The 25,147-nt window shown below is 44.0% G+C and overlaps 1 long non-coding RNA gene across 1 annotated transcript in view; it reads left to right on the forward strand.

Annotated features, from left to right (window-relative positions):
- LOC126443282 (uncharacterized) overlaps positions 1-17,854 on the forward strand; it is a 134,819-nt gene extending 116,965 nt beyond the window's left edge. Inside the window, exon 3 of the long non-coding RNA XR_007581842.1 lies at positions 15,854-17,854. This is a non-coding gene — a long non-coding RNA (uncharacterized LOC126443282). The remainder of the gene's footprint in view (positions 1-15,853) is intronic.
- The last annotated feature ends 7,293 nt before the right edge of the window (positions 17,855-25,147 follow it).

A 25,147-nucleotide genomic window follows, 5' to 3' on the forward strand; every position in this document is an offset into this window, starting at 1 on the left:
GCACAGCTGGCGAGGACAGCACAGCTTGTGAGGACAGCACAGCTTGCCAGGACAGCACTGCTTGCGAGGACACCTCAGCTTGCGAGGACAGCACAGCTTGCGAAGACAGCACAGCTTGCAAGGACAGAACAGCTTGCGAGGACAGCACAGCTTGCGATGACAGCACAGCTTGCGAAGACAGCACAGCTTGCGAGGACAGCACAACTTGCGAGGACAGCAAAGCTTGCGAGGACAGCAAAGCTTGCGAGGACAGCAAAGCTTGTGAGGACAGCAAAGCTTGTGAGGACAGCACGGTCTCCGAGGTCAGCACGGCTTGCGAGGACAGCATGGCTTGCGAGGACAGCACGGCTTGCAAGGACAGCACGGCTTGTGAGGACAGCACGGCTTGTGAGGACAGCACGGCTTGCGAGGACAGCACAGCTTGCGAGGACCGCACAGCTTTCGAGGACAGCACAGCCTGCGAGGACAGCACAACTTGCGAGGACAGCCAACGTTACGAGGACAGCACAGCTTGCGAGGACAGCACAGCTTGCGAGGACAGCACAGCTTGTGAGGACAGCACAGCTTGCGAGGACAGCTCAACTTGAGAGGACAGCTCAACTTGCGAGGACAGATCAACTTGAGAGGAGAGCACAACTTGAGAGGACTGCTCAACTTGAGAGGACAGCAAAGCTTGCGAGGACAGCACGGCTTGCGAGGACAGCACGGCTTGCAAGGACAGCATGGCTTGCGAGGACAGCACAGCTTGCGAAGACAGCACAGCTTGTGAGGACAGCACAGCTTGCGAGGACAGAACAGCTTGCGAGGACAGCTCAACTTGAGGGGACAGCTCAACTTGAGAGGACAGTTCAACTTGAGAGAACACCTCAACTTGAGAGGACAGCTCAGCTACAGAGGACAGCGCAACTTGAGAGGACAGCTCTACTTGAGAGGACAGCTCAGCTTGAGAGGAAAGCTCAACTAGAGAGGACAGCTCAACTTGAGAGGACAGAAAAGCTTGCGAGGACAGCATGGCTTGCGAGGACAGCACGGCTTGCGAGGACAGCACGGCTTGCGAGGACAGCACGGCTGGCAAGGACAGCACAGGTTGTGAGGACAGCACAGTTTCCGAGGACAGCACAGCTTGCGAGGACAGCACAGCTTGCGAGGACAGCACAGCTTGCGGAGACAGCACAGCTTGCGAGGATAGCACAGCTTGCGAGGACAGCACAGCTTGCAAGGACAGCACAGCTTGCAAGGACAGCACGGCTTGTGGGGACAGCATGGCTAGCGAGGGCAGCACGGCTTGCGAGGACAGCACGGCATGCGAGGACAGCACAGCTGGCGAGGACAGCACAGCTTGCGAGGACAGCACAGCATATGAGGACAGCACAGCTTGCCAGGACAGCACTGCTTGCGAGGACACCTCAGCTTGCGAGGACAGCACAGCTTGCGAGGACAGCACAGCTTGCAAGGACAGCACAGCTTGTGAGGAGAGCATAGCTTGCGAGGACAGCACAGCTTGCGAAGACAGCACACCTTGTGAGGACGGCACAGCTTGCGAGGACAGCACAGCTTGCGAGGACAGCACAGCTTGCGAGGACAGCACAGCTTGCGAGGACAGCACAGCTTGCGAGGACTGCTCAACTTGAGAGGACAGCTCAATTTGAGAGGACAGTTCAACTTGTGAGAACAGCTCAACTTGAGAGGACAGCTCAGCTAGAGAGGACAGCGCAACTTGAGTGGACAGCTCTACTTGAGAGGACAGCTAAACTTCAGAGGACAGCTCAACTTCAGAGGACAGCTCAACTTTAGAGGACAGTTCAACTTGAGAGAACAGCTCAACTTGAGAGGACAGCTCAAATAGAGAGGACAGCGCAACTTGAGTGGACAGCTCTACTTGAGAGTACAGCTAAACTTGAGAGGACAGCTCAACTTGAGAGGACAGCTCAACTTGAGAGGACAGCTCATCTTGCGAGGACAGCAAAGCTTGCGAGGACAGCACGGCTTGCGAGGACAGCACGGCTTGCGAGGACAGCATGGCTTGCGAGGACAGCAGTGCTTCTGAGGACAGCGCGGCTGGCGAGGACAGCACAGGTTGCGAGGACAGCACAGCTTCTGAGGACAGCACGGCTGGCGAGGACAGCACAGGTTGCGAGGACAGCACAGCTTGCGAGGACAGCACAGCTTGCAGGGACAGCACAGGTTGCGGGGACAGCAAGGTTTGTGGGACAGCACAGCTTGCAAGGACAGCACAGCTTGCGGGGACAGCACAGCTTGCAGGGACAGCACAGCTTGCGGGGACAGCACAGCTTGCGGGGAGAGCACAGCTAGCGGGGACAGCACATCTTGCGGGGACAGCACAGCTTGCGGGGACAGCACGGCTTGTGAGGACAGCACGGCTTGCGAGGACAGCACGGCTTATGAGGACAGAACGGCTTGCGTGGACAGCACGGCTTGCGAGGACCGCACAGCTTTCGAGGACAGCACAGCTTGCGAGGACAGCACAGCTTGCGAGGACAGCCAACTTTACGAGGACAGCACAGCTTGCGAGGACAGCACAGCTTGCGAGGACAGCACAGCTTGTGAGGACAGCACAGCTTGCGAGGACAGCTCAACTTGAGAGGACAGCTCAACTTGCGAGGACAGCACAGCTTGCGAGGACAGCACAACTTGAGAGGACTGCTCAACTTGAGAGGACAGCAAAGCTTGCTAGGACAGCACGGCTTGCGAGGACAGCACGGCTTGCAAGGACAGCACGGCTTGCGAGGACAGCACAGCTTGCGAGGACAGCACAGCTTGCGAGGACAGCACGGCTTGCGAGGACATCACGGCTTGCGAGGACAGCACGGCTTGCGAGGACAGCACGGCTTGCGAGGACAGCACGGCTAGCGAGGACAGCACAGCTTGCGAGGACAGCACAGCTCGTGGGGACAGCATAGCTTGCGGGGACAGCACAGCTTGTGGAGACAGCACACATTGCGCTGACAGCACAGATTGCGGGGACAGCACAGCTTGCAGGGACAGCACAGCTTGCGGGGACAAAACAGCTTGCGGGAACAGCACAGCTTGCGGGGATAGCACTGTTTGCGGCGACAGCACAGTTTGCGGGGACAGCACAGCTTGCGGGGACAGCAGAGCTTGCAGGGACAGCACAGGTTGCGGGGACAGGAAGGCTTGCGGGGACAGCACAGCTTGCAAGTACAGCACAGCTTGCGAGGACAGCACAGCTTGCGAGGACAGCCAACTTTACGAGGACAGCACAGCTTGCGAGGACAGCACAGCTTGCGAGGACAGCACAGCTTGCGAGGACAGCACAGCTGGCGAGGACAGCTCAACTTGAGAGGACAGCTCAACTTGCGAGGACAGATCAACTTGAGAGGAGAGCACAACTTGAGAGGACTGGTCAACTTGAGAGGACAGCAAAGCTTGCGAGGACCGCACGGCTTGCAAGGACAGCACGTCTTGCAAGGACAGCACGGCTTGCGAGGACAGCACGGCTTGCAAGGACAGCACAGGTTGCGAGGTCAGCACAGCTTGTGAGGACAGCACGGCATGCGAGGACAGCACAGCTGGCGAGGACAGCACAGCTTGCGAGGACAGCACAGCTTGTGAGGACAGCACAGCTTGCCAGGACAGCACTGCTTGCGAGGACACCTCAGCTTGCGAGGACAGCACAGCTTGCGAGGACAGCACAGCTTGCAAGGACAGCACAGCTTGCGAGGACAGCACAGCTTGCGAGGACAGCACAGCTTGCGAAGACAGCACAGCTTGCGAGGACAGCACAGCTTGCGAGGACAGCACAGCTTGCGAGGACAGCACAGCTTGCGAGGACAGCACAGCTCGTGGGGACAGCATAGCTTGCGGGGACAGCACAGCTTGTGGAGACAGCACACATTGCGCTGACAGCACAGATTGCGGGGACAGCACAACTTGCAGGGACAGCACAGCTTGCGGGGACAAAACAGCTTGCGAGGACAGCACAGCTTGCGAGGATAGCACAGCTTGCGAGGACAGCACAGCTTGCAAGGACAGCACAGCTTGCAAGGACAGCACGGCTTGCGGGGACAGCATGGCTAGCGAGGGCAGCACGGCTTGCGAGGACAGCACGGCATGCGAGGACAGCACAGCTGGCGAGGACAGCACAGCTTGCGAGGACAGCACAGCATGTGAGGACAGCACAGCTTGCCAGGACAGCACTGCTTGCGAGGACACCTCAGCTTGCGAGGACAGCACAGCTTGCGAGGACAGCACAGCTTGCAAGGACAGCACAGCTTGCGAGGAGAGCATAGCTTGCGAGGACAGCACAGCTTGCGAAGACAGCACACCTTGTGAGGACAGCACAGCTTGCGAGGACAGCACAGCTTGCGGGGACAGCACAGCTTCCGAGGACAGCACAGCTTGCGAGGACAGCACAGCTTGCGAGGACTGCTCAGCTTGAGAGGACAGCTCAACTTGAGAGGACAGTTCAACTTGTGAGAACAGCTCAACTTGAGAGGACAGCTCAGCTAGAGAGGACAGCGCAACTTGAGTGGACAGCTCTACTTGAGAGGACAGCTAAACTTCAGAGGACAGCTCAACTTCAGAGGACAGCTCAACTTTAGAGGACAGTTCAACTTGAGAGAACAGCTCAACTTGAGAGGACTGCTCAAATAGAGAGGACAGCGCAACTTGAGTGGACAGCTCTACTTGAGAGTACAGCTAAACTTGAGAGGACAGCTCAACTTGAGAGGACAGCTCAACTTGAGAGGACAGCTCATCTTGCGAGGACAGCAAAGCTTGCGTGGACAGCACGGCTTGCGAGGACAGCACATATTCCCACACACAGGCACACACCGTCCCGGCACGTAACCGACTGCTCACATATTCCCACACACCGTCCCGACACGTAACTGACTGCTCACATATTCCCACACACCGGCACACACCGTCCCCACAAGAAACCGACTGCTCACATATTCCCACACACAGGCACAAAAGGTCCCGACACGTAACCGACTGCTCACATATTCCCACACACAGGCACACACCGTCCCGACACGTAACTGACTGCTCACATATTCCCACACACATGCCCACACCGTCCCGACACGTAACCGACTGCTCACATATTCCCACACACAAGCACACACCGTCCCGACATGTAACCGACTGCTCACATATTCCCACACACAGGAACACAACGTCCCGACACGTAACCGACTGCTCACATATTCCCACACACAGGCACACACCGTCCCGACACGTAACCGACTGCTCACATATTCCCACACACAGGCACACACCATCCCAACACGTAACCGACTACTCACATATTCCCACACCCAGGCACACACCGTCCCGACACGTAACTGACTGCTCATATATTCCCACACACCGTCCCGTCACGTAACTGACTGCTCACATATTCAAACACACCGTACAGCTGTAATAAGAACGTGGCTGTGAAATGTGAACCAGCTACACATCCCTCTAAGAGTCAAGCGGCAACTAACAAATAAACTGAACTGCCTTTCAAAATCTGCACTGAAAGCCAGAGCAGTGGTGCATGTACACACAAAGCACACAGCTGTGTTTTATTTCACTTGTGCATTCCTAAAATCTGGTTCCCATAGAGTTACTCAGATCTACAAATAATGCAGTGTTTCTGGACACGTGTAGCATACAGCACTTCGCCATGCACTAATACAAGAGAGTATGACCTGATAGTTGTACCCATAAATGTGCGCCATGTCACACGGTCTTCAGGCAGGCCACATATGTTGTGATTTGGTAGTACAGAGGTGTTGTTGTTGTGATCTTCAGTCCAAAGACTGGTTTGAGGCAACTCTCCGTGCTACTCCATCCTGTGCAAACCTTTTCATCTCAGAGTAACTGCTGCGACCGACGTCCTCCTGCATTCATCTCTTGGTCTCAATCTACAATTTTTACCCTCCTCGCTTCCCTCCAGTACTAAGTAGGAGATCGTCGATCCCTCAGAATGTTCCTACCGACTTGCCTCTTCTTCTAGCCAAGTTGTGCCACAAAGCTACAGCCCTGTCTCACTCCCTTCTCAATCACTGCTGCCCTTTCATGCCCCTCGACTCCTATAACTGCCATCTGGTTTCTGTACAAATTGTAAATACCCTTTCGCTCCCTGTATTTATCGTGAGAATTTGAAAGAGCTTGTTCCAGTCAGCATTGTCAAAAGCTCTCTGTGCCTACGAATGTTATAAATGTAGGTTTACTGTTACTTAACCTAGCTTCTAAGATAAGTAGTAGGGTCAGAATTGGCTCGCGTGTTCCTACATTTGAACAGAACCCAAACTGACCGTCCTGAGGCCATCTTCTACCAGTTTCTTCATTTGTCTGTTTTGCAATGGTGACTTATTAAAACGATAGTTTGGTGGTTCACACACCTGTCAGCACCTCCTTTCTATGGATATGGAGTTGTTATATTCTTCTTGAAGTCCGAGGATACTTCGCCTGTCTCATACGTCTTGCTCGCCAGATGGTAGAGTTTTGTCAGGGCTGGCTCTCCCAAGGGCATCAGTAGCTCTAACGGAATGTTGTCTACTTGCGGTGCCTTGTTTCTACTTAGGTGTTTCAGTGCTCTCACCAATTCTTCACACAGTGTCATATCTCCTACCTCATCTTCATCTACGTCCTCTTCCATTTCCATAATAATGTCCCCGAGTACATCGCCCTTGTATAGACCCTCTATATACTCCTTCCACCATTCTGTTTTCCCTTCTTTGCTTAGAACTGGGTTTCCATCTGAGATCTTGATATTCATGCAAGTGGTTCTCCTTTCTCCAAAGGTCTCTTTAATTTTCCTGTAGGCAGTATCTATCTTACCCCTAGTGAGATAAGCCTCTACATCCTTACATTTGTCCTCTAGCCATCCCTGCTTAGCCATTTTGCACTTCCTGTCGATCTCATTTTTGAGACTTTTGTATTCCCTTTTGCCTGCTTCATTTACTGCGTTTTTATATTTTCTCCTTTAATGAATTAAATTAAATATTTCTTCTGTTACCCAAGGATTTCTACTAGCCCTCGTCTTTTTTTACCTACTTGATCCTCTCCTGCCTTCACTATTTCATCCCTCTAAGTTACCCATTCTCCTTCTACTGTATTCCATTCCCCTTTTATTGTCCTCTAATGCTCTCTCGGAAACACTCTACAACCTCTGATTTTTTCAGATTATCCAGCTCCCAACTCCTGAAATTCCTACCATTTTGTAATTTCTTCATTTTTAATATATAGTACATAACCAGTAAATTGTGTACAGAGTCCACATCTGCCACTGGAATATGTCATAGAACTTAAAACCTGTTTCCCAAATCTGTCTTACCACCATACAGGGTGTTACAAAAACGTTCCTGACACACAAATAAAGAAAATATGTTATGTGGACATGTGTCCGGAAACGCTTACTTTCCATGTTAGAGCTCATTTTATTACTTCTCTTCAAATCACATTAATTGTGGAATGGAAACATACAGCAACAGAACGTACCAGCGTGACTTCAAACACTTTGTCACAGGAAATGTTCAAAATGTCCTCCGTTAGCGAGGATACGTGCATCCACCCTCCGTCGCACGGAATCCCTGATGCGCTGATGCAGCCCTGGAGAATGGCGTATTGTATCACAGCCGTCCACAATACGAGCACAAAGAGTCTACATTTGGTACCGGGGTTGCGTATACAAGAGCTTTCAAATGCCCCCATAAATGAAAGTCGAGAGGGTTGAGGTCAGTAGAGCGAGCAGGCCACGGAATTGGTCCGCCTCTACCAATCCATCGGTCACCGAATCTGTCGTCGAGAAGCGTACGAACACTTGTACTGAAATGTGCAGGAGCTCCATCGTGCACGAACCACATGTTGTGTCGTACTTGTAAAGGCACATGTTCTAGCAGCACAGGGAGAGTATCCCGTATGAAATCATAACTGCTCCATTGAGCGTAGGTGGAAGAACGTGGGGCCCAATCGAGACATCACCGACAATGCCTGCCCAAACGTTCACAGAAAATCTGTGTCGATGACATAATTGCACAATTGTGTGCGGATTCTCGTCAGCCCGTACCTGTTGACTGTGAAAATTTACAATTTGATGACGTCGGAATGATGCCTCACCCGTAAAGAGAACATTTGCACTGAAATGAGGATTGACACATTGTCGGATGAACCATTCGCAGAAGTGTACCCGTGGAGGGCAATCAGCTGCCGATAGTGCCTGCACACGCTGTACGCGGTACGGAAACAACTGGTTCTCCCGTAGCACTGTCCGTACAGTGACGTGGTCAACGTTACCTTGTACAGCAGCAACTTCTCTGACGCTGACATTAGGGTTATCATCAACTGCACGAAGAATTGCCTCGTCCGTTGCAGGTGTCCTCGTCGTTTTAGGTCTTCCCCAGTCGCGAATCGTAGGCTGGAATGTTCCGTGCTCCCTAAGACGCCGATCGATTGCTTCGAACGTCTTCCTGTCGGGACACCTTCGTTCTGGAAATTTGTCTCGATACAAACGTACCGCGCCACGGCTATTGCCCCGTGCTAATCCGTACATCAAATGGGCATTTGCCAACTCCGCATTTGTAAACGTTGCACTGACTGCAAAACCACGTTCGTGATGAACACTAACCTGTTGATGCTACGTACTGATGTGCTCGATGCTAGTACTGTAGAGCAATGAGTCGCATGTCAACACAAGCACCGAAGTCAACATTACCTTCCTTCGTTTGGGCCAACTGGCGGTGAATCGAGGAATTACAGTGCATACTGACGAAACTAAAATGAGCTCTAACATGGAAATTAAGCGTTTCCGGACACATGTCCATATAAAATCTTTTCTTTATTTGTGTGTGAGGAATGTTTCCTGAAAGTTTGGTCGTACCTTTTTGTAATGCCCTGTATAATCAATCTGAAATCTCTTGGTGTCTCCAGGTCTCTTCCACAGATACAAGCTTCTTTCATGATTCTTAAACCTCCATATTCACCTACTACTTTTCCTTCTCCTCCTTTTCCTACTACTGAATTCCAGTCCCCAATGAGTATTACATTTTTTTCTCCCTTAACTATGTGAATAATTTCTTTTATCTCATTATATATTTCTTCAATGCATCATGTGCAGAGCTAGTTTGCATATTAACCTGTACTACTGTGCAAAAGCTTTCACCCTGCTGTTTGTAGTAGCTTATCCGCATTCCTAATTTTCATTCATTATTAAAGCTACCCCTGCATTACCCCTATCTGATTCTGTATTTATGACCCTGTATTCACCTGACCAGAAGTTCAGTTTCTCCTGCCAATCAACTAACTAGTTCCCATTATATCTAACGTTAACCTATCCATTTCCATTTTTAAATTTTCCAACCTATCTGCCCAGTTAAGGGGTCTGACATTCAACGCTCCAATCCATAAAACCCCTGTTCTGTTTCTCCTGATAATGATGTTCTCCTGAGCAGTCCCTGATCGGAAATCCAATTCAGGAAGTATTATACCTCTGTAGAGTTTTACCCGAGAGGATGTCATCATTATTTAACCGTACAGCAAAGCTGTATGCCCCCAGGAAAACTTATGGCTGTAGTTTCCCCTTGCTTTCAGCTGTTTGCAGTACAAGCACAGAAAGACCATTTTGCGTGATGTTACAAGGCCAGTTCAGTCAATTGCCCAGACTGTTGCCCATTGCAACTACTGAAAAGGCTACTGCTCTTCTTCAGGAACCACACGTTTGTCTGACCTCTCAACAGATACCCCTCTTTTGTGGGTGTGCACCTACAGTATGGTTATCTGCATCTGTTTCACGCAAGCCTTCCCTAATGGGAAGGCTTGCTTGATACAGATGCAAGGGGGGGGGGGGTTAGTAGTGCAGAGCTACATAATTACAATAGCTGACAGGAGTCATTTTGAACACACAGTCGAGGGTCATGTGAAAACACTCGCATTCAGTTCTCTCAGGAAGTAATAAGGGTTTAGTTTATTTCCAAGGCAGCAATCAAATTTTGTTTAAATAGTGTCCATACGGGTAACACACACAGTTTATTGATGTGCTACAGTGGTCTTGCTCTATGCCTTCTAATTGATTTCACAAACTGATGCCAGATATTTTATGAAACTGCCCACATTACCATTCTCATTTTGTTTCAGGGTATCTGCGCAAGTAGTTGCGCTGCACGAAAATAGCGATCTTCAGTCTCCTTAGATTTTGTTGGTGTGGATTGGTGTAGCAATTCCTCCTGATTCCACGTCGCTTGTAGTGGCCATAGCTGTTCCATTATTCAGTCTGATTCACCCAGAAGCCTCCATGTCATTTCCCTCCTGCAGCACTATTGGTGGAAACTGCTACAGCATCACTTTCTTGTCACGAGGTTGCATCTCTCTCAAATGTACAAAATAATGATTGGATCAAAAGCTCAGATTAGCAAAGGATGTTAAAGGAAGTAAGGCCTTGCACTTTGATAGGAACCATCCCGGCATTTCGCTGAAGTGATTTAGAGAAATAACGGAACATCTGAAATGGGATGTCTGGACGCGGGTTTGAACCACTGTCTTTCTGAATACGATTCCATTGTGCTATCCACTGCTCCACCTCGTTCAGCATAATTTAGATGTAGTAGCCAGTTTGGTCTTGTGGGTAGTGACGAAAAAAAAATTAGTTACGTAGTATCTGCACGTCACAATAAATGCACACGTAAAGTTCTGATATCTATGGTTCTATAACTTGTAGCTGCAGCAGTAGATTTAGCAGTAATACTAGCAGTTGCAAAAATTGCATTTCTGTAAATTATATTTAGCCTTAACAGCAATAAACTAAGATACTGAGATGTTTAATTGAATTGAGTAATCTGTACATTCCTGCTGCTGGTAATTATTAAAATCAGTGCTCAAACATACTGCCATCAATTAAAGATTGTATTTACTTAGTAGGTCACAGAGACGTACACAAATATGAAAACTTACCTGAGAAATACAGATACTGTGGCAACAGAAGTGAAGAGACATACAAAGTTTTCACTTTGACACACAAAGTGCTGATTCAGATAGCAAGGTTGGATGGGATTTCTGGAAGAATTATATTTTTACAGAATGACACTCCCATCTTGAATTAAGGTCATGAAGTATCTCATTTATGTGTTACATACAAGCCTTGCAAAACACTAATTCCAAAAGCTGCAAAGAATCCACAACCTGAATGGTGCATAAATAACTCAAGAGTTCATGCATGCAATTAACTCGCAAAAAATGCGAGGGCAAAGCCGTTTCAGTAGGTTAAACATAGTAACTTATAAACTGGAATTATGTTAAATAATTGTTAATGAAGTTGAATTCCTATTTAGATGTAAGTAATGCTCTTTTTGAAATTAAAGTTCTGATGGTAGCGTACAGCCAGCGCAAACAGTTGAAAATAATTAGCACCTAATAGCACAAGGGCAAGAATTTATTTGGAGACTGCTGTAGGATATACTATCAAGTACTGTATGTGGGCTGTTTATAATGCAAAAGGTGAACGTTGAATCCTTACTGCATCTGTTCCACATACAAGTGTCGTACTATCTTCTCACTTGTGAAACTTTGCAGATCTATCCGATTGCACGATTGAAGGTTTTAAACACACGTCCCCGTTCTTCCACGAGGAAGTCTTTTTGCTAGCAAGTCCAAAGTTGGCAGCAGTGCAAGTCGAGATGCACTCCACTTTGCAGCGCTGGAGTCGTGGCGTGTTTACCAGGGTGGTACAGCCTCGTATAAAGGGAAGTACGGCCATCGTATTCTGCTGCGTTGGCCGCCATCCACAGTTGGCTGAAATCACATCTTGTAACATTAGCAGCCGTTGTGGGCCCAAGCATTGTGTGTGAGGCATGGGCAGTGTTGTGTAGTTCCGTAGTTTTAAGTAGAATACTACGTCAGTGCTGTGCTTTTGGCTTTTTGGTCTGAGTCAGAAAGGGAGGTAAACTGTACAGAATTCCTTCTGAAGGTAGAGATGCAGCAAGAAGGAGAATATGACCGATGAGAATCAGCAGAGCCAACTGGCGGCCCACATGAGACTCTCGCTTGTGTATGGAAAGTACAGTTTTCACTCATTAGTGCAAATAATCTTAAGGTTTAACATTCGCTGTGTAACAGACTTGCTGTATTTCGACTCGCTTAGTGATCAGATTTGGTGTGTCATTACATGTGGTTCGTCTCAAACCGGTCACATTTGTTTGTAAAAGGTACGTTGTGTGCAAGTCTGTCTTTGTGGACAAACCATAGTGAAAGCTACACGTTTCTAGTTAATCTGTAATGTACTGACTGCTATAAAGACATATTTTTTGCAACACGAAAGGTGTAATAGGTAAACACGGATTTTCGTTTCGTATTCAGTGTGTAGGCCCAATTGTTGAAGATGGGAAGTACAGTATTTGGATGTTTTAATGTATGTTGTTGGCTATGGCTGTGTGTACTTCAAAGATCAATTAACAGTGCCTCATTTTCAGTAAATTTTGTGAAAATAATTGGCGTGATACTGACGTGCCTCTGTAAAGTACCTGTTACTTGCATTTAATAGTGTAGGCCTACCGTTTCGACAAACATTGAAATAAATAAAAAGAATAGCATAGCTGAATTGTATCGTCAGTCGTAACAGTACAGTATATTTATAATTAACTCTTTTAATACGGCATCTTGTATATTCAACAGTCTCAGATACAAATACTACACTATGTGATCAAAAGTATCCGGACACATGCATGAAAATGACTTAAAAGTTCCTGGCGCCCTCCGTCAGTAATGTTGGAATTCAGTGTGGTGTTGGCCCACTCTTAGCCTTGATGACACCTTCCACTCTCGCTTGCATACGTTCGATGAGGTGCTGGAGGGTTTCTCGGGGAATGGCAGCCCATTCTTCACGGAGTGCTGCACTGAGGAGGGGTATCGATGTCGGTCGGTGAGGCCTGGCACAAAGTCCGCATTCTGAAACGTGCCAAAGATGTTCCCTAGGATTCAGGTCAGGACTCTGTGCAGGCCAGTTCATTACAGGGATGTTATTGTCGTGTAACCACTCCGTCACAGGTCGTGCAATACAAACAGGTGCTCGATCGTGTTGAAAAATGCAATCACCACCCCCAATTGCTCTTCAACAGTGGAAAGCAAGAAGGTGCTTAAAACATCAATGTAGACGTGTGATACTGCCACGCAAAACAACAAGGGGTGGAAGCCCAGTCCATGGAAAACACGACCACAGCATATAACACCGCTGCCTCTGAATTTTGCTGTTGACACTACATATGCTGACAGATGACGTGCACCGGGCATTCGGAATACCCACACTCTGCCTTCGGATCGCCACATTGTGTACCGTGATTTGTCTCTCCACACAACGTTTCTCCGCTGTGCAATCGTCCAGTGTTTACACTCATTGCACCGGGCATTCGGAATACCCACACTCTGCCTTCGGATCGCCACATTGTGTACCGTGATTTGTCTCTCCACACAACGTTTCTCCGCTGTTCATTCGTCCAGTGTTTACACTCATTGCACCGTGCGCTCAACCTTGAAATCCAGTATTTACTGTCAAAAACAGTCTTGATCACAATTTATTTATTACGGTGAGTACTGATTGCTGTGGGTGATTTACCACCAAAAGGAGGTTCTTACTCATTGCTCTAAAGATGACCACAGTAGTGGTCGAAACCGGACACCGCAATAAATAAATCGTGATCGAGACTGTTTTTGATAGTAAATATTTGTAACACATTGACCACTGTTCACTCCCATAATGTACTCAAAAGTAACTTGAAATCAAAGTTTCCCAAGTGTCATAGTACTTGCATTGGATTCTGATTCTGATGCAGTTTGGAATTCCTGCGTGACGGTTTGGACAGACCCTCTTCAACTGTCGGCGGTCTCTGCCAGTTGACACAAGAGGTCGACATGTACGCTTTTGTGCTGTACGTGTCCCTTCACGTTTCCACTTCACCATCACATCGGAAACAGTGGCAGTAGGTGGCAGGACTATGCACCTAATATGAAAAACTGATATTTTTAGTGGTTTTTAGTGGTGTCTGGATACTTTTGATCACACAGTGTAGGCAGACGTAGACAACGTGCATCGTACAATATTTGTTGTTACACAGGAAACCTAAACCTAATGAAAATTAAACTTGAATGAAGATACATTCCCTAAAAGATGTTAGTCGTATCATGTAAAATGAAATTGTTTCAGTTAGTTTGTAGATAGAATCTGAGTGTTACAATGTTTGTGTATAGCTACTGTACCTAACTCATACGTCTCTTGATTTCTTGCACTTTACGTAGTTACGAGTAGCATGTGCTGAGTTCTATTGATACTACAGATTCATATATTTTATGTTACAAAATATAGTTATAACGTATAGTCTTGAAATTTTTATATCGCTTAAATAACGAAGTTGGTAACTAAACTGACTGATAGCACTGTTTGTGTTTACCAGAATCACTTTACTCCAGACCAGTTTGAACCGACAGACTTGGTGGAGTGGTAAAACGTAAACCAAATGCTGTGCCAACAATTTTTGGTGATCGTAAAGCTCCTGCCGAGAGGAAACCTGTTGGCCTACTAGAGAAACGGACTGAGGATACAGGTAACTCGAAAATAACGCTCACAGCTTCAATTGCTATATGCATACGTCATGCTTTCACTTGCTCCTGAATTATGACACTCTGAAAATCTCGTTTGACTGCTAACAGCTCACATTTGCTGTTTTCGATCAGTAGGACACACAGAATTTCCCTTCACAGCATTATCCTTGCAGAAAGTAGGCTTACTTGTATCGTAGTAATTGTCGTAGGAAACACTTTTGTCAGTTGAGTACAGTAAGCATATACCTTTTTAAAGTTGTTGTAAATGTGTTGCTTAGAGTTCCTTCTTTAGAAGTTATATTTTGTACACTCATTTTAACCCTGAGTTGTGTACAGAAGAAGACTAAAACATTTCATTTGCAACAGCTGTATATTTTTGAAACTGACATGTCCAGGGTCTGTTGATGGAGGGAACAAAATACTTCACCACAAGGTAATTTAGTGAACAGGACCACATCTCTCAGACACACAGTCCACTTGTATTGGTATCTGATGAAATATAAAGTAATGTAATTTCTCGTACCTTTGTGCTATATCGTTTCTACTGCTTGCCATTGGATACTGTATATACCGTATTTCTAATTTACAGTTAAATGTTATACACAAATGGGAAAACTGATGCTTTGATTTGTTACCACAGCTGGCTAAAGTTTCCTTAAAGGCCTGTGGTGTTTCCCATACCATTTGTGTTTTTCAGACTCTATATACAGAGCTTTGCCTTTATTGGTAGTATGTAGCACAATAGGTGCTAAGGTGTCCAATGTTGTGGTTCGGTCTGGTCCTCATTATTTAATCTTTTATTGTAAATAATAATTACTTGCACTGAAAGGTAATCTCCACTAAAGCCCACATCAGGAAGTAACACTTGCCTCACAGCTCTTGTAATTTAAGTATTCAGTTCTCACGTGCTGCGTTATTATTAAGTGTTGTATAGTGAAGCTCTTTTACATTCTATTGCCGTCAGGTTCCTGTGATGCCTAGCAAAGAGCCTACAGGTTTTTGGAAACACTATAGTAGCGTTTGTAGAGAATTAAATACAATTGATCAACTACAATTGCACTGTAGGATATGACATTACTTTACCATTTCATAGTATTAAGAGCATACTGGGAATATTACCACTCAGATTGTCATAGACTTGCTTCAGTCCTTTGAAACTAAGATTTTGGCATCTTACGAATCTTTAAATTACATACCACAGCCTACTGAGAAACAATTACTGGTTACCTAAAAACATATTACAGTATTAAATGCTTTTTATGTTTGAAGATTGTAATATTGCAAATATGTGTTCCAGAGGTTGGAGAGCCTTCGAATGTGACCAATGACGTCAGTCCTGCAGCGAACTTGGACACGACAGAAGATGAAGTCACCACCCTGAAGAACCTAGCTTCAGGCTGGAACTGAAGCTTTCAAGAGAAAACTCACCCTCTCTCAGAAAAGGGAGAGAAGAGTGTCTTTAGAAAAAGACAGCCTCTTTGCGAGTCTGCACGGTTTATTCGGTGCAGATCAGTTTGTAGTATGAGTGAAGGGGACACGTGAAGGTAGCAAATGGTCAGTGGAAAGGGCTAAAAATTCGACCACCTTGTAGTAGTAAGGGGTACAAAGTCCTGCTGGAAAATAAATTACCATTTCCTTCAGATAGAACCCCAATATGTTCGCTACAGAGCATAAAAGTTAGACCTGGTGTGCCGAGGGAGCTCGTGAGTTTCCTGAAAGTCAAGCTTGCCCTCATATTACCAGTGGAGATGCATGCTGTTCTCCTTATGGATGAGGTTAGTATCACTCACCATTGGAATGTGGTTGAGCATTGGCTGCACCATTGATAATGATACGACACCTCCACCAGATCTCGCCCTTGCAAAAACTATAGCTTCTAATGCATCAGTTGTTATGCTGGGTGGTATTACCTCAAGATGGAAACAAACAATATGTTACCATTACACAGGGCCATCTTTTTCCAGTTCTCACGCCAGACATTACTATAAGCTTTATTAGGGAATCTTAGGCACTCGTACAATGTTCGCTGCATCGCGTCAGTGACGGGAGGGCAGAATTGAGCTGTATGGCGAGAATTTGGAATTGTTGTCGAAAGGTTTTCAAAATTAGTTTCTGCCAGTGTCTTTGTGATGATAATTGGAAACTAATTTTCCTCACAGATACACCACACATTTTGAAAAACGAGGATTCACTTAGTCAATGGGCAATCGGTCTTCCTCTGACGAAATGTTGTCAAGGGACATGATCTGCCTTGTAATGAGGTACATATAAATCGTGTATAAGAGTGGCTTGAGGTAGACAGCGGTTTAAGTCTTAAACTGGCACCAAAACTGTGTGAGGGATGTCTGAGGCCAAACCATTACGAGAAAATGAAAGTTGGCTCATCTACTGCCATAATTAACAGCCAGACTGCAGCAGCCAGTGAGTGTGCTGTAAAGACAGAGAAACTGCAGAAAAATACTTTAACCACAGCACGGTTGCTAAAGCACGTTCGTGAGTGGTCTTGCCTCATGACATCCAGAGCTCCAGTTATGCCTCTGAGTCGTTCTGATGAACAAACATACAGTGAGGCTCTCTGTCATCTTTAGGACACTCTGTGATTATTTGGAAACTTGAAAATTGGGCTGAACAGTGCCTGGAAACCAGTTCAGTGTGGTGTAGTTTTGACAGCTGGAGGTATTTTGGAATTGCAGAACACATTCCTGAATGAGAAGAAATTAAAATTTTTGCTAATAAGTAGATTTACACAAGATACCTTGGAAAATCTGTTAGCAATGCTCCACTTCAAAAATCCAGTACCAACGCTACGAGAAGTAAAATCGTCACTGAGGGTTATTACTCTTTCTCAGTTCTTTAATACTGCCACTGATAATTATGAAAATGAAGGCAGTAGTTTGCAGGCAGAACTAGTGAAGATGGGGATGTCTGTGCTGAGGAAGTTGGTGAGCCACTTTGTAACATGGTGTGTGACGAAGAGCAGCAGTCCCAATACTATTTGTGTGGTCACACTGTCAGGCAGGTTATGAAGCGTCACGCACTTTGTTAATTTTTCGAGGAGCGCCTAATAGCGTGCAAAGAAAATCTCCGTACCTGTGTGAACGTGCTTTTACATATGAAGTCCTTCACAGATACCTCACTTATTGAGCCATCAAGTGAGGTTTTCAGTGTGTTGCAAAAGGCAGAGATGTGTTTGAGAAGCAACAAGAAGAAATTACTCACAGGTGAATTGTTGCTCTCTGATGTAGCCACTGCCGTGCCTGCATCAGTGAAGGAGAAAGTAGTTTTCCCAGCCTGCCACAGTGTACAGGAGAAAATAATTCAGTTTCCTGGCAACAAGAATTCATCTGGTTCCAAGGGAGGGAAATAAAAGATATCAGGGTGTAGTGACACAAGGCAGTAGAAGCAGGCCATGAGAAAGTTACTGCAGAAACTGTGATTTCCAAAATCACTCTTTAGTAAATGATTTGAAAAATTGACATTCAAACTTCATTTGGTTGCCATTTTCTCTTCAAGTGGTCTCATTTTTGTTTAAATCACAGTGATTTTTATAAATTTTTGTTCTATGTTTCTTTCTGAGTATGGAGTATTTTTATTATATCGTATATTATTTGCAAGTAAACTATGTCACTCTCCAGGTTTCAGATTGATGCATATAAAAATAAAAACTTCACCTTTCGACCTGTGTACCTATTTGACTTCTGTGCTTTGCCACCAACTATGTTTCTTCCTTGTGCTTCATTTATGTCGTTTATTTTTTTCTCTGGATTTTAATAGCTTTTTATACATACAATGTACCCATATTTTATATAATATTGTAGAGAGGAAAAAAGTATACATTCACTCAGTAAGAACATTAGCTTGTACTCTATACTCTTTTCTAGCTCAGAATGAAATAGCACATATGCAAAATCTGCTGAACAATACTTTTTGAAGAATACTTGTTTCCAAACACGGTAAAAAGTAAACGTCATTACAAGTAAATGTCGTGCATATTTTGTATTGTAACTGCTATTTTTATTTATTATCAAAATTTAGCATTTTATGTTGAAGACTGGGAATATGTGAATGGAAATGCAGTCAACTGGGGAACTTTGCCCCCCATGAGACCATTTTTTGAAAATACTGCCCACAAAATATGTTACTTGTTGTAGTTACAGTTACTGAGCATTTTTTATAGTAAAAATATAGACAAATTGACTGTTTGCTGTAATATTTTAATATTTATACTGATAAAGTTGCTCTGCTATTCTGGCTAAGTTTATGTCAGTCTTGGACAACACATTATTTTACCTACATAAAATACTCTGGGTAATTTTAAGCCATTCCAAAAGTAAATCGGTGGTTAATAAGAAGCCTAAATAAATTGTTCTATTTCAGTAATGCAGGTTTACTTTGAAATTTAAAGATATTTATATAGACCTGTTATTAACAGTTTTTAGGCTAAGGGGTTGTAAATGTAAAAATAACACATTCGTTAAGGATATTTTTGATAACACGTGTTACAAATAATAGTGCACACATTGTCTTCAAAGTAGAACAACACTTTCAGTAATACCATATATTAAATACATTCCATCAAACATTTTCAGATATTTAGCGTAAATGTTCACTGCTATTATGGACCACGCCCCTTTCTGGTAACAGGTATTGGGCGAGATTCAGCTTTTCTGTTAATACACTGTCTTTGCAGTACAAGACTCCACCTTAGCTTTGAAGCCAAAACCTATTTCTTTTCCCCTTTCTTGATCCTGCAATTGCAACTTATTTTAAATGAGATATACTTGCATTACATATCTGCTACAGTAACATTTCCAGCGTATGATTTACCTTCATACAGTGTAATGACATATTTATGTAAAAGCCATACTCAAAGATAAATGTAAATTTAACGAACAAATCTATCAGCAAGCCTAGAACCATGTTCCCTAGTTGGTAGTGACAGAAATGATGTTTATAAGTTCCCTGTGAGACTGCTGTTTACACCTAATTCAGCTAATTTCATGCTACTATCTGGAGCATCTCCAGGCTCATTATTTTAATTTCAATGTCTGAAGACTGCAGCTAGAGTTTTTATACATTTTCTTGGTTTTGGGTTTATCTTGGTCCCAATGGGAAAGGTTGCAGGAACTTGATTTAACCATTCAGTTAATTCATTTCTGGTCTTTTGTCTTATTTTACATTTATGTTACTTAGTTTCCAATCCATCTGAACAGCAAAGAAAAGTCAGAAGAGGTAATAGGACGGTTTAAAGGTAATCTAATTACAAAATAGAAATCTTAGAGACAAAACTGCCTCTGTTAGCAGATAAAACGAAAAATAGTGAGTGGTAGTGTACAAAGTTATAATGACTGGTAAAAAAATTTGACCTGGTTGACTGTAGAGTATGGTTTAAATGTATATTTAGGATGCTCACGACAATAAATTGTTTTTGTTCAACACATTATAATGTAAAAAAAAATAAAAAATATGCACGATGCACATACCAAACCTACAACCTTATATTCAGTGAATATTGATGTTCCTGGCAGACTATAATTTCTGATGGAACCTGGCCAAAATTTTGTAGTATACTAATAAGAGTGCAGTTGTTACAGTTCCCTACAGCCTACTTTTGATCATACGACTAGTTTTACCTCAACACATTTGAAACATATTGTATTCTCTTGTACTTTCGTAATCATTCTCCTAATGCTATGAAGAATTTGGAGAAAAAATTTTGTGGGATAGGCCTGACAAAGATATAAAGCATGCCTAATCATAAAGCCTCGTTTGTCAATTCCATTTACTAGGGTACCGCGCATATATATGTGAATGCATTGCTTCATTTCATATAACAAAAGAGACATTGGGCGAACTTTCGTACTACGAAGTAGCAGGAACAAGAGGTAAGCTGATATAGAGCTTTAAATTAGCGACTTCTTTTTCCCTGCACTTGCGACCTAACATTGGTCTTACTAACAGTTGGACAGGACCGATTTAATGCTAATTACGAAAACAGGTGTTCAAACTCGATACCGCATCAAGAGCTGCGATATCTGCTTTCGCTACTAATAGAGAATAGCAGGCAAAAAACTGTTGAGCTCCCAGCAACAAATGCTTTTCGACTCATTTAGCTTTAATTTGTTGAGATTTTTTGTTGCAAAATATCCGACATGTTCCGCTTGTAGCCAGTGATTAGTCTTAGCAGTGCATTGGAGAGCTGAGTGTACTCCTTCAGTAAACACTGCTAAATACGCTGCAGCAGTTAATGTATCACCATCGGCGCAGTCGTTCGAAAATGGCGCCCAATTTCAAGTTGGCCATAATTTCCCTTTACAGAGATTTATGCACTGCAGTTCGCACCTGCCATCTGTCGGTGGCAGTCCGTACTACGCGTGTCCGGCTACGCTGCTGCTCTCTCGCGTCACTCCTCTACACTACGTGCAGCTGGCTGGGTTAGCATCGACATTACATCTCCTGCCGTCTTCTGCTTGCCTGGACTTCCACTGGGTAATACGAAACGTGGGAAGAATTTTTACGTGAGCTATGATTAAATTATGCTGTGTGCTAAATTCTACAAGTCGGCTTCCTCTTTCATTTCTTTCCCCCAATCCATATTGACCTACTGTGTTTCCTTCTCTCCCTTTTCCTACTGACGAATTTCAGTCACCCATGACTATTAAATTTTCGCCCTCTTCACTACCTGAATAATTTCTTTTATCTCGTCATACATTTCATCTATTTCTTCATCATCTGCAGAGCTAGTTGGCATATAAACCTGTACTACTGTAGTAGGCATGGGCTTTGTGTCTATCTTGGCCACAATAATGCGTTCACCATGCTGTTTGTAGTAGCTAACCCGCACTCCTATTTTTTTTATTCATTATTAAACATACTCCTGCATTACCCCTATTTGATTTTGTATTTATAACTCTGTAATCACCAGACCAAAAGTCTTGTTCCTCCTGCCACCGAACTTCACTAGTTCCTACTATATCTAACTTTAACCTATCCATTTCCCTTTTTAAATTTTCTAACCTACCTGCCCGATTAAGGGATCTGACATTCCACGCTCCGATCCGTAGAACGCCAGTTTTCTTTCTCCTGATAACGAAGTCCTCTTGAGTAGTCCCCACCTGGAGATCCGAATGGGGGACTATTTTACCTCCGGAATATTTTACCCAAGAGGACGCCATCATCATTTAATCATACAGTAAAGCTGCATGTCCTCGGGAAGAAATACAGCTGTAGTTTCCCCTCGCTTTCAGCCGTTCGCAGTACCAGCACAGGAAGGGCGTTTTGGTTAATGTTACAAGGCCAGATCAGTCAATCATCCAGACTGTTGCCCCTGCAACTACTGAAAAGGCTGCTGCCCCTCATCAGGAACCACATGTTTGTCTGGCCTCTCAACAGATACCCCTCCGTTGTGGTTGCACCTATGGTACGGCCATCTGTATCGCTGAGGCACGCAAGCCTCCCCACCAACGGCAAGGTCCATGGTTCATGGGCCTCGTCTTTTTACCTCTTGGTTCAAGAATCATGAAAGAAGGTTGTATACCTACAAGAATCCTGGAGATACTAAAAGGTATCAGATAGATTATATAATGGTAAGACAGAGATTTAGGAACCAGGTCTTAAATTGTAAGACATTTCCAGGGGCAGATGAGGACACTGACCACAATTTATTGGTCATGAACTGTAGATTAACTGTATAGTACTGCTTTAAAGAGTGTGCAAGGCTTCTTGAAAGTTAAATCTCACTTAAACATTCTGACTTGTTAAGTCAGTTCTTGAACTTCATTTACAAAGTATTTAACGATGAAACTCGCCACCAGCAGAAGGAGGCATGTAGCAGAACTGGAGATACTGTGGGAAATTTGCATTTGCAAAACAAGATGCTGGAGAAATAGCAGGTAAGTCTTCATGCGAATGTCTCGACTGACATTATGAAAATCCGTAAATCAAATCAGTGTGTACTAAACGCACCCCTTATTATTAATCACAATTACGATTAGGGAGTAAATGGTTTAGGGTGTAAGTATAACAATTTCAGTGTTAGAATGTACAATTTTATATCCTAGCTGTGGCACATAAAGAGAAAATGCTGCAGGACAGATTGAATAAAATTATGCTGTGAGTCCTGTTTGTGGGCCAGTACAGTGAGAAAGATTTCCAAGTGCAAAGCAGCCAGTACTGATATTCTTGGATTGTACCAAAAGACTCACACTCTGAACAAAAGTTCGAACAGCATTTAAGCTTCATGCTAGATAATTTGTTCCTGTTTTTTGCCAATTGGCAGTCATTGTCACCATTTACTATGTGGGGATAACGTAAGGTTATTCGCACTCAGTTGGGTCTGACGCTACACCCATCTGCTTAGGCCCGTGACATAACTGTGATGTGGTGTGTGATGTCATGGTGAGGTTTGATGTTTTTGTCTCTGTTTGTGTTTGTAGATGGTGTGCTGTAGCATTTGGTGGCCCTCTCTTGACTTGGATGTTGGTTAGTGAATTGAGTGTTTCAGGCTGCTATTGGAAGAATTTGTGCTGGTTTACTGGTGAGATTCTTTGAATTTACATATTATAGCTGATGGATTAATTTTTATGTTTGGAACAATCAGTGACACGTGTTTCTTATGGTCGGAGATTTAATATTAATTTTCTTTGTGTTTAGGGCTACATACCAGCTTCTTACAGATTACTGGCTGAAAAGTAATAATAATGAGCATATTGATCTGTCACTGCTCATGTAACATTTACATCTACTTCTCAATAGCACAAGTAATCATTGTAGTGTTTTGTGCCACAAGATTTTTGTTAAATATCTATCTTCAGGGCAGATGTTGCCAGAAGAAGGAATTTCAGTTCAGATTTAATGTTGTGTAATGGTTTCCAGCAGCCAGTAGCCTTTAGTTTTCTTATTCAGTTTCTATTTACCATTTTTCCTTAATGTGTAGTGTTCTGGTGGTCTAAGGAACTGCCACTGGAATTTCTCCCAGCATTGCCCAGGGTACGCCCGAGCGCTGACGATGACATTGTGTGTCGTATCTTCCTCGTGTTGCGATCTTCACTGAGGCATCTTCCATGTACCCCTCTGTTTACTGTGTCTGCTTTTGAATCGACAAGCGATTTATCATCAGGTTGTACATATTTATTGCATATTTGCAGCATTGTTGTGGCTCATGTAGCTATGGCAAGAAAAGGAAACATGTACGCATGTAATGTGGTGAGTAGTATGTGCGGTTCACATCTGGCCACAGCTGGGCAACTTCAAGAATGCTGCAAACATGCAATAAATATGTACCATGTGATTATAAAGATTCAAAACTGGTCACGGTAAACAAAGATTGAAAAATAATAGAAAAGGTGACTGGTAACTGTAATTTCTAGAGAGATTGATCCACGACAGTTGCCATGCCCCACACATATAATGGACAGATTCTAATGGTTTTTAAATTTTTTGGCACCTGTCAGATTATATTAGTGGGAAAAAAATACAAAACTTTTGTGGCTATTGTTTGACCCTTTCATGAGCCTTTGGCGATTTAGTGATAAAGGATTATTATGTTTTCTTCTAAATTTCGATTAAAACTACTTCGTGGCTGGCAGTCACCTGTGGTGGTGAACGGTTGCTGGTTGTATACATTATTCCACATACTTGGAACGAACAAGAGCTGCACGTGCAACGCAAACAGAGCAAAACATGTATTCAGATTACTTTCATTGTTATCGTTGTGAGCAGCACCACTTGATAACTTGGTATTTGCTCGAATGCAGGAGTTTTTGCTCCTAGGTACTTCATTTGAGATTGATTTGCACCTCACTGGCGACAGAGTGGTGTACTCTACATACAGAAATCATGTTACTAATCAGTGTAGACTTAATTCTTTTCTGATTTGACAGAATGATGTTATTCTGCTTATGTTTGTCCTTTCCATTACTGCCATGTTCTATCAGAAACTATTCAACAATTCATTCAATATACCTTTGATTTGTTTTCAGAGACACATCGCAAACTCAGCACCACAACAAAACGACTACAGGATTGCACAACCAAACGTTTTCTGCCACCGCCCTTTATTTTCTGGGGTGGTTGCCAGGGATAGGCTGTGGCCAATAACTGAGAACATTATTTTATATTTTACCATCTGTGCCAAATTAGTGTATCTGGTAATATACTAACCTTATGGCACTGTCAATAGTAGTATCATAGATAGCTGTAGATAGTAGCATGACAGATAGCTCTTGGATCAAACATAGTTCCCTCCTTTTGACAAAGTGGTGCAGTGTACATAGAATAATATTTCTTTGGGTTAGTACACACAGTAACAAAACACTGTTGTAAAAGTGTGCACAAACACTTGCATCAGATCTCGTGAAGTTACAATCCAGCATTAATATTTTATTATAATTACCTAACACAAAGAGCTACAAAAAAGAACTCTTGGATAAGTAGTTGTAAGCTTGTTTAGGAAGGACCTCATTTCAGGACAAGATACAAGAAAACATAATAAAAGATATTTATTTTCACAGTTACTTTTTATTTCCTGTACACCATTAAGGACAACACATGTGTAAGAAGATGCATGAGCACAATACCATTACTTCATACT

Source organism: Schistocerca serialis, unplaced genomic scaffold, assembly GCF_023864345.2.
Source record: "Schistocerca serialis cubense isolate TAMUIC-IGC-003099 unplaced genomic scaffold, iqSchSeri2.2 HiC_scaffold_1434, whole genome shotgun sequence".
Taxonomy (NCBI): Eukaryota; Metazoa; Arthropoda; class Insecta; order Orthoptera; family Acrididae; genus Schistocerca; species Schistocerca serialis.